Raw genomic sequence first — 9163 nt, 5'->3', positions numbered from 1 at the left:
TTACCTCCCAGAAGCACTGTTGAGAGGATGCTGATGATGTCATGAGAGGTCTACAAGTCTTTATCCAGACCTTTTTAGCTCTTCAAAGTCTCAAAAAGAATCCACTTGTCTGAGAGAGGGTCTCACTCTGCAGCCCAGGTTAGCCACGGCCTAAGAGAGATCTGCCTGTTTCTTTCTTCAGAGTGCTGGGATTAAAGGTATGGCCACCACATCTGGCAAAGGTCTAGTTTTTAAAAATAACTCTCAGTGGTAAAACTGATCTGAAGTGGGGGGCGTGGTGGTGCATGCCTTTAATCCCAGCACTCGGGAGGCAGGGGCAGGCGGATTTCTGAGTTCGAGGACAGCCTGGTCTACAAAGTGAGTTTCAGGACAGCCAGGGCTACACAGAAACCCTGTCTCCAAAAAAAACCAAAAACAAAAACAAAAAAAAACTGATCTGAAATGAACTTGTATGAATTTATGCATAGTTCTTGCTTATCCCAACTTCTGCAATAACAAATCCTTTCTCTCTCTGCTACTGCTCTGATGTGGTTTGTTCCCTAATGGTCCTCTTATTGGAGCCTAGGCCTTTGTGTCATGGTGGGTCTCAGGTGGGGACTAGGAGGAGTTAGGGCACTGAGGGTACTATCCTTGGAAGCAATTAAGGGAGTTTTCTTGGGACCCTCCATTAGTTCTTATTAAAGCGAGTTCTAAAGTAGGGAGTTGATGTCTGTTTTTCTGGCTTCCAGCCTGTGAACAATCTTACAAGTAAATAATGTCAACATTATGCTACCACCTATGTGAAGCTACATGGAAGGGGCTGCTTGATCTTAGACTGTACACCTCTGTCCTAGTTTGTTTTCTGTGCTGTGATAAAACACTGATTAAAAGGAACTCGAGGAAGGAAAGGGTTTAACTGGGCTACAGGTTATAGACCATCATTCAGGAAAGCCCAGACAGGAACTGGAGGCAGAAACAGAGACCGTGGAGGAATAGTGCTTACTGGCTTGCCTTCCTTGATCTACTTAGCCTCTTTCTTACACAGGCCAGGCTCACCTGCCTAGGAATTGTGCCACCCACAGTGGACTGGGCCATCTACATCAATTAATAATCATGAAAATGTCATACAGACATGTCTGAATCCCAATCTGATGGAAACAATTCCTTGACTGAGATTCTCCTTCCAGTTATATCTAGGTTTGTGTCCAGTTGACAAAACTAACCAGGGCAGCTTCAAAACCACTAGCTAACTTCCTCCCCTCTCCCCTCCCCTTGCTGTTCTTATCATCTCCCGGTGTAGAGATGAACCCACAGGCTCTATATACTCCAGACAAGCACTAACAATGTACCATTTGGGCAACATCCTAGTCAACCTCCTCTTCTTCAGAAATTTCTACCTCAGGTATATTATAGCAACAAAAACAGACCAGTACACCCAAGGGGACTATAGTCTTCTATATGAAAAATATAGGCTCAAATATATATGGATTCATAATTTCTCAGATTTTAACACTAACATAGGTTTACATGGTATGTATTTTGAACCAGCCCCTAGTGAGGTCTACAAGAACACTGTATGATCAAAGGCATTTATATTTTACAGCAAAACATAAACGTTTGTATGGTATGGGATAAGTGAAATTGTATATTGCCTCAATTCAGTTTTAGAACAATTTTATCCTTGAGAATTATTATATCTTTTTTGAGTCAGGGTTTCTCTGTATAGAACCCTGGCTATCCTAGAGCTCACTTTGTAGACTTGGCTGTCCTTAAACTCATAGAGATCCACATGTCTCTGACTCCTGAGTGCTGGGGTTAAAGGGATGTGACAGCATTCCCAACAAGAATTATTTTAAAAAATAGATATTTTAGGTATTTTTTAAACTAAACTTAGTGGTGTCCGTGTCTCTAATGGTAATACCAGCATCTTCTTTTCTCAATGCATTAAAAATATGTAAATGAGGGCTGGGGTAGTAACTCTGTGTTCGAGCACTTGCCTATAGGTTCAAGGCCTTGGATTCAATCCTCAGCACCACATACAAAAGAGTGGGTAGTGTTCTCTTGATTCCTGTTCAACATTTAAACCTTAAATTATGTTCATGTCTGTGTGTGTGTGTCTCTGTGTGTATGTGTTTGTTTCTATGTGTGTGTGTCTCTGTGTCTGTGTGTTTGTCTCTCTGTGTCTGTATGTGTATGTGTGTGTCCCTGTGTTTGTGTTCTCTTGATTCCTGTCAACATTTAAACCTTAAATTATGTTCATGTCTGTGTGTGTGTGTGTCTCTGTTTGTGTGTGTATCCCTTTGTGTTTGTCTCTGTCTGTGTGTGTCTCTGTATGTGTGTGTCTGTGTCTGTGTGTGTCTCGCTGAGCCTGTGTGTGTATGTGTGTGTCCTTGTGTTTGTATGTGTGTGTATATGTCTATGTGTATGTCTGTGTGTGTGTGTGTCTGTGTGTGTGTCTCTCTGTGTGTCTTTCTGTGTGTGTGTTTGTGTGTCTGTGTGTCTATGTGTCTGTGTGTGTGTTAGACACATTGATTAGTTTGACTGGTACTATATCATGTCAAGAAAAAACACTACTTTCTTTTAACTTCCCAAGGCATCACAGAGACCATGTCTCCAAAAATAAAACCTTGAAAAGTCACAGGGAACATCCTTCAATTTCAGAGAAGAACAAAAGGACTTATAGGTGGGAAGAGAGGCAGAGGGATCAGAAAATTGCCTTGTGAAGGAGAGCCTGTACTATAACACAATACCCTGAAGTTATACATGCTGAGATAGGTGTGTCCCTGAGACACTAAATGGAAGGATGTTCACAATGGTGGAAAGTTGCAGAGAGTTGCAGAGTTTTGGGATTGCAGTTTATTGCCTTGCGCAGGAATAAAAGCTACCCACTGGCACAGCCATTTTTGAAGGCTTAACTTATTCACAGGCAGTGCTGGTAAAATACCAGAAGCCATACATAATGTCTGACCTCAGCTGCTACCTCATACAGCATATTTGTACATGGGAGCCTTAAAAAGTTGGACTGGTCTACTGTCCTATGGCAGCAGGAGACCACTTTTATTTCCCATGTTGGGCTTATAATGTCCCTCACATTCCCTCCTTTTCAGACCCACAAAAGGTTTTTGTAAAGTTTCTCTAGGCTGTATTGTTGGCAGCAGCAGTAACCATGCCTCTTGCCTCGGGGAGTTAGAGGGTGTGATTTTTGACTAGTGTCTTCAGAAACTCTGGGTTTTTTAAATACAGCTGAGAATTTCTGAATGGGATATAGATGAAAATGTCCTAATTCAGATGATTTATTGGCCCAGTTGTGTCTGTGATCAGTCAGCTGTGGGTTGGAGTACTCTCTGAGAACCATCTGTACCTCTGGTTCTCTTGGGTGTCCCCCACTTCCCACAGCACATCACTGCATTCTATGATTTTCTCAGGGTGAAGCCTGACCTAGCACCCTAAAACTGTCTTCAGGTAACTGGGAGTGTCCCTAATTGTACAAGCTTAGGGGACAGGATGCTTAATAGGGGTTGGAGTATTCTTCCAAGGCGAAGGTCATGGGTTTGAATTCCCATTCGGCTTGTACCATGGTTACCTCCCTATGCAAAACACCTACCTTTATCCTTTATTCCTGGCTTCTTAAGGCTGTGAGAAGGAGCACAGACAGAACATGGTCCCTATCATTGCATCCCCAACTAAGTGTCCCTACATCTTGTCCCTCTAAAGTGCCCTGGAGGATTTCACTGTCTTGTAGGAGGTGAGCTACCCACACTGTCTCACTGGCCCTTTCCTGAGGTTCTGGTGGGGAATTCAGGGGGTTCTGAGGGTAACGGTGGGATTGGGAGCAAAAGGGTGGGCTCCCTTCCAGCTGGGAAGCAGTATCCCCGGTTCCACTCCACGCCCTCTGGACAATGTTGCTAGAGGTCAAGGAAGGTGCAGGGTGGGAGCCCGGCACCGCAGCCCAGGAGAGGACGCGCCCTCGAACCCAACAAGTCCCGAAGGCAGACACAAGGTGGCGGCCCACAGGCACTGACAGGCCCGGAGCGCACATAGCCCTCCTTGCTGAGACCTCTGCTTCCTGGTGGCGCGGTAGCGGCGGGCGACCCGATTGGCGGCCAGGCCTGCGCCCCGCCCCGCCGGGCGGGCCTCCGCGCCCTCCCCAGCCGGGCCCTCCCCTTTCCGCGGGAGGCGTCCGGGACAGCCGCTTGGTGGCGCGCAGTTCCCACTGCCTGTGCGCGCCCGCGTCTGGGCTCCTTTGCAGAGGACATGGTAGCTGCAGCTCCTGGAGCACAGCGGGCAGAGCTGCGGGCTGGGCGCGCCCCTGCTGCCACCGGGCGTCCCGCGGTGGCTCCCGCGCCCCGCGGCGACTTCCGAGCCCGCGCTTCCCTTTGTTCAAGTCCCCGAGCGGCGGCCCGAGCCCTGGGCGACTGACGCGCCCGCAGTCCGCGCCCCGGCGCCCTGGCGATGCCGGACCAGATCTCCGTGTCGGAATTCGTGGCCGAGACCCTTGAGGACTACAAGGCGCCCACGGCCTCTAGCTTCACCACGCGCACGGCCCAGTGCCGGGACACCGTGGCGGCCATTGAGGAGGTGAGCGGTAGCGTAGCCCGCGCCGGGCAGGAGGCTAGGGTCGCGGGGATCGCGCTGCGCCCTGGGCACCCGGTAGGCTTCCGCGCCTGGTGCCTGATACCCAGTGCCCCCTGCCTGCGCCCACACCCGGGAAAAGTTTCTGGTCCCCCAAAGCCGGACGCAGCCGGACCAGCAGTGCCCGACACAGAAGCCCTTTGGTCCCTGCTCTAGGGAGAGGCTGCTTGGCCACCTTGGGCCTTTTTGGAGAACAGTCCTGTCTGTTCCCATTTCCCTCGCAGGGTTTCAGGTTCTTTGCTCCCATCCTCGGAGAGGTCAACTTTGGCTGCAGAGTCTGTGGCGGCTTCGAGCCGGGGACCCCTGCGAGCTCTGTGGCCCGGGAGTGATGGGTCTCCCTGCGCGGACCTCTCCAACTTGTTCCGGAAGTAGCCCGGCGGGGGCAGCTGTGGCTTCTGAGCCAACATGTAGAGCAGATCCAGGGACCCCAAGCTGCTTAGGCACGGGTGCCCATCCCATCTTGGGAGGACTGGCAGTTCCCACTACTTGCCACAGAGCAGCGTTGTAGAGGGATGTGGAGAATGGTATCTTTGAGGTCCAAAAGGTCTTTGGTGGCCAATTCTGGGCTACCTGTGTTGTGCTTGTTGACAGTATGATCAGCTCCGTTGCCCTTAACCTGGAAAGGGCCTGCATAGTCATTGTATTGAGTGGCTAAGCAGTGAGCTAGCTCTTCAGGTCCTGGGGAAGAGGGACTGCGAGTAGCCAAGACCACCAATTTTGCACAGACAGGCTGAGAAAGAATTGAAACGAGCTGGACCCTCAGAGGCTCAGGTTTGGGGTTGATTCTGAAAGATGACCAAGACACTTCCCAAGCAGTCAAGAAAAAGAAAGTGTTCCAGGCCAAGGATTTGGTGTGAGGGTATGAAGGTGTGTGAAACTGAGGAAGCTCTCAACAATGTTCCAGGGTCAAAAGCTAGCTAGCCTGTCCTACAGGAAGCCAATGAGGAGCAGAGCTGCTCTCAGTGGGGAAACAGAGAGGAGAGCTGTGAGTTGTGGGGAAAGGCAGCTTGAAGTCTCAAGGATGTGGCTGACACTCTCTGCTGAGCAGGTCTAGTGTACTGCAGATGCTTTAGTGTGGGGCTCTTGGGTGAGTGCTGCAACTTCTCAACTCTCTACAGGTGAATGAATGCTGTGGTCAAGAAACTTTCTCAGGGGAAGAGAGGTAAAGGCGGGTCACCTCTGAGGAGCCAGTGATGGGTTGGAGTGTGAGTAACGGTGTGGAGTTGTGGTTCTAGATTCTTCCTGGCCTCGCCATTATGGGGGTGTGCTTGATCATATCTGTGGTGTCCACTGCATACATGCACAATTTTACCAACAGGGGCAAGAAAACAGCTGCTCAAGTTCAGTCCCAAGGGCCTGGAGAACATTGACTAAGGAAGTGTTTTCCTGGCTGATGAGAAAAATCACTCAGCTATGGTCATCTGTTCCTGTTAGAAGGCTATGCAGCATATTATATACTATGCGCATGTTATGAAATGCCCAATAAAAAAGTTTCCCAGGCATTCATGTCTGAGTCCCACAGAACCTGTCAAAGTTATTCTTAGTGGAAGGCCCCTACAAAGGCAGGCAGTGTTTGGAGGTGCTTAGAGGTCAGAGGGTAGCTGGGAAAAGGGTTGGGGGAAGGGCTAGAGTAGAATCAAGAGCTTCACTTTTATTTCATAGACAATAGGAAAACACTGGAGAAATGCCTGCCCCATCTAAAGGAGAGGGAGAGAAACCTAAGAATACACTTGCTGAAGGAAGAGGGATTTTTTGTTTGTTTGTTTTGTTTTCTAGAAATAGGGTCTCATTATGTCTGGCTTCTAATCGGCTCTGCTGCCCAGAATTTGTAGCTTCAAATTCCTAAGCTTCCCACTCAGCCTCACCAGTGCTGGGATCACAGGCATGCACCACCTCACTCAGCTATGAAGAGAGTGCTGTGATCTAAGAAAAAAATAAAGTATGCATGCACTCTTTAAAAGCTTTAGCAAACGCTATCTGCATATGGAGTGCTAATTAAACTCTTATTTTTTTTTGTTTTGTTTTGTTTTGCTTTCCCATGAAAACAAACCCCGCCCTCCGATGGCACTTGTTTGTATTATTCTAAGTGCTTGAAAACAACAAATGGCATTCCCTTAATTGCTGAAAGACAAATAATATTTTTAACACTAGTTGCCTTTGCTTGCATTTCAGCATATCAGGGCTTTAATCCTATATGTATTTCATTCCAGGAGCATGAATCAGAGTTGGGAGGGCCACTGCCTGTCCTGTTGGCAGGAAAGGTAGAATTGTATTCAAAGTGGGCTGGTAAATACTGAAAGCCTAGTCTCTGAAAATAGATGTGTGTGTATATCCATAAATACACTTATTTTATGTTTTCTTACTTAAAGACTGGACAGCACACAGCCTGCAAAGGATTCAGAGATATCCGCTACTCTATAGTGAAGCCCATGTAGCTAATTGATTCTCATACATGCTTCCATTGATTTTTGCCAAGTGTTTACATCAATACCCAGTCTGCAGTTTAACCATGCCTGGACAAAATAAGACTTAGAAGATATGCTTATTATCCAACTCAGTCAGCAAAGAAGTAGCTGCTGTCATTGACAGATGAGTCTCTTTCTGACATCAATGTCAGTTGGCATTTGTTTATGTTAATGAGCAAGCAAGGCTGGTAAAGATGTCTGGTGTAACTTCATCTGCCCATGACACCCTGGCCTCCTTGCTATAACAGAGAGGATTGGCAGCGTTTTTCCACAAACATCTTTGGTACTCACAATGCGGTGGCTCAGATGTGCCTGCCTGTGAATATAATCCTCAACAAAGTCACAACACTCAGCTGCCTTGTTTGGCTTAGACAATTAGTTAAGCAAGAAGTCCAGTCATGGTCAGCGGCTGCCCATTTCTCTGGTGTAAATACTCCTACAAAGCAATTTCAAGCTGCCAGACTATGGAACTGGGAAGAGATGCACAGTGACACACCACCATGTAGTATTTCTACCACATACACAAGTTCCCAAACCCAGCTTTCCTGACTGTGTGGCACAGCTCACCTGAGTAGCCCCCACAGATTCCAGTTTAAGGCTCCTTTATCTAGGACTGTCTACTTTATTTTCACAAGGAGAGTGTACAGACTTTATTAAAATGACAAAATGAACAGTCTTTGTGTGCTGTTCTGTAAAATAAGCTGAGGATAGATCTGCTTGTCATTCATTTTCTAAAGTCAGTCATAAAGGTGACCCAGAAAACACACATTTTCAAATGTTGAGGCCTAAACTGGTAATATCAGCATCTTCTTTTCTCGATGCATTAAAATATGTAAATGAGGGCTGGGGTAGTAACTCTGTGTTCGAGCACTTGCCTATAGGTTCAAGGCCTTGGATTCAATCCTCAGTACCACATACAAAAGAGTGGGTAGTGTTCTCTTGATTCCTGTTCAACATTTAAACCTTAAATTATGTTCATGTCTGTGTGTGTGTGTCTCTGTGTGTATGTGTTTGTATCCCTTTGTGTGTGTTTCTATGTGTGTGTGTCTCTGTGTCTGTGTGTTTGTCTCTCTGTGTCTGTGTGTGTATGTGTGTGTCCCTGTGTTTGTGTTCTCTTGATTTCTGTTCAACATTTAAACCTTAAATTATGTTCATGTCTGTGTGTGTGTGTGTCTGTTTGTGTGTGTATCCCTTTGTTTGTGTCTCTGTGTGTGTGTGTTGCGTGTGTGTGTCTCTCTGTGTCTGTGTGTGTATGTGTGTGTCCCTGTGTTTGTATGTGTGTGTATATGTCTATGTGTATGTCTGTGTGTGTGTGTCTGAGTGTCTGTGTGTCTGTGTGTGTGTGTCTCTGTGTGTGTGTGTCTGTGTGTTTGTGTGTCTATGTGTCTGTGTGTGTGTGTTAGACACATTGACTAGTTTGACTGGTACTATATTATGTCAAGGAAAAACTCTACTTTCTTTTAACTTCCCAAGGCATCACAGAGACCATGTCTCCAAAAATAAAACCTTGAAAAGTCACAGGGAATATTCTTCAATTTCAGAGAAGAACAAAAGCACTTATAGGTGGGAAGAGAGGCAGAGGGATCAGAAAATGCCTTGTGAAGGAGAGCCTGTACTATAACACAATACCCTGAAGTTATACATGCTGAGATAGGTGTGTCCCTGAGACACTAAATGGAAGGATGTTCACAATGGTGGAAAGTTGCAGAGAGTTGCAGAGTTTTGGGATTGCAGTTTATTGCCTTGTGCAGGAATAAAAGCTACCCGCTCGCACAGCTATTTTTGAAGGCTGAACTTATTCACAGGCAGTGCTGGTAAAATACCAGAAGCCATATATAATGTCTGACCTCAGCTGCTACCTCATACAGCATATTTGTACATGGGAGCCTTAAAAAGATGGAGTGGTCTACTGTCCTATGGCAGCAGGAGACCACTTTTATTTCCCATGTTGGGCTTATAATGTCCCTCACATTCCCTTCTTTTCAGACCTACAAAAGGTTTTTGTAAAGTTTCTCTAGGCTGTTTTGTTGGCAGCAGCAGTAACCATGCCTCTTGCCTCCGGGAGTTAGAGGGTGTGATTTTTGACT

The 9163-nt window shown here is 46.8% G+C and overlaps 1 non-coding gene across 5 annotated transcripts in view; it reads left to right on the top strand.

Moving 5' to 3' along the window:
• Positions 1–4142: 4142 nt before the first annotated feature.
• 6030426L16Rik overlaps positions 4143–9163 on the top strand; it is a 57736-nt gene continuing 52715 nt past the window's right edge. Inside the window, exons 1-2 of one of the 5 annotated variants that reach the window (XR_001780512.1) lie at positions 4143–4557; positions 5730–5773. This is a non-coding gene — a transcript (RIKEN cDNA 6030426L16 gene). Of the gene's footprint in view, positions 4558–4584; positions 5774–9163 lie in introns of those variants that run through there. The other 4 variants (XR_001780508.1, XR_001780509.2, XR_001780511.2 and 1 more) reach the window with 4 other exon arrangements.

This window comes from Mus musculus, chromosome 12 (assembly GCF_000001635.26).
Source record: "Mus musculus strain C57BL/6J chromosome 12, GRCm38.p6 C57BL/6J".
NCBI lineage: Eukaryota > Metazoa > Chordata > Mammalia > Rodentia > Muridae > Mus > Mus musculus.
This window is presented reverse-complemented; position numbering and strand designations above follow the sequence as displayed.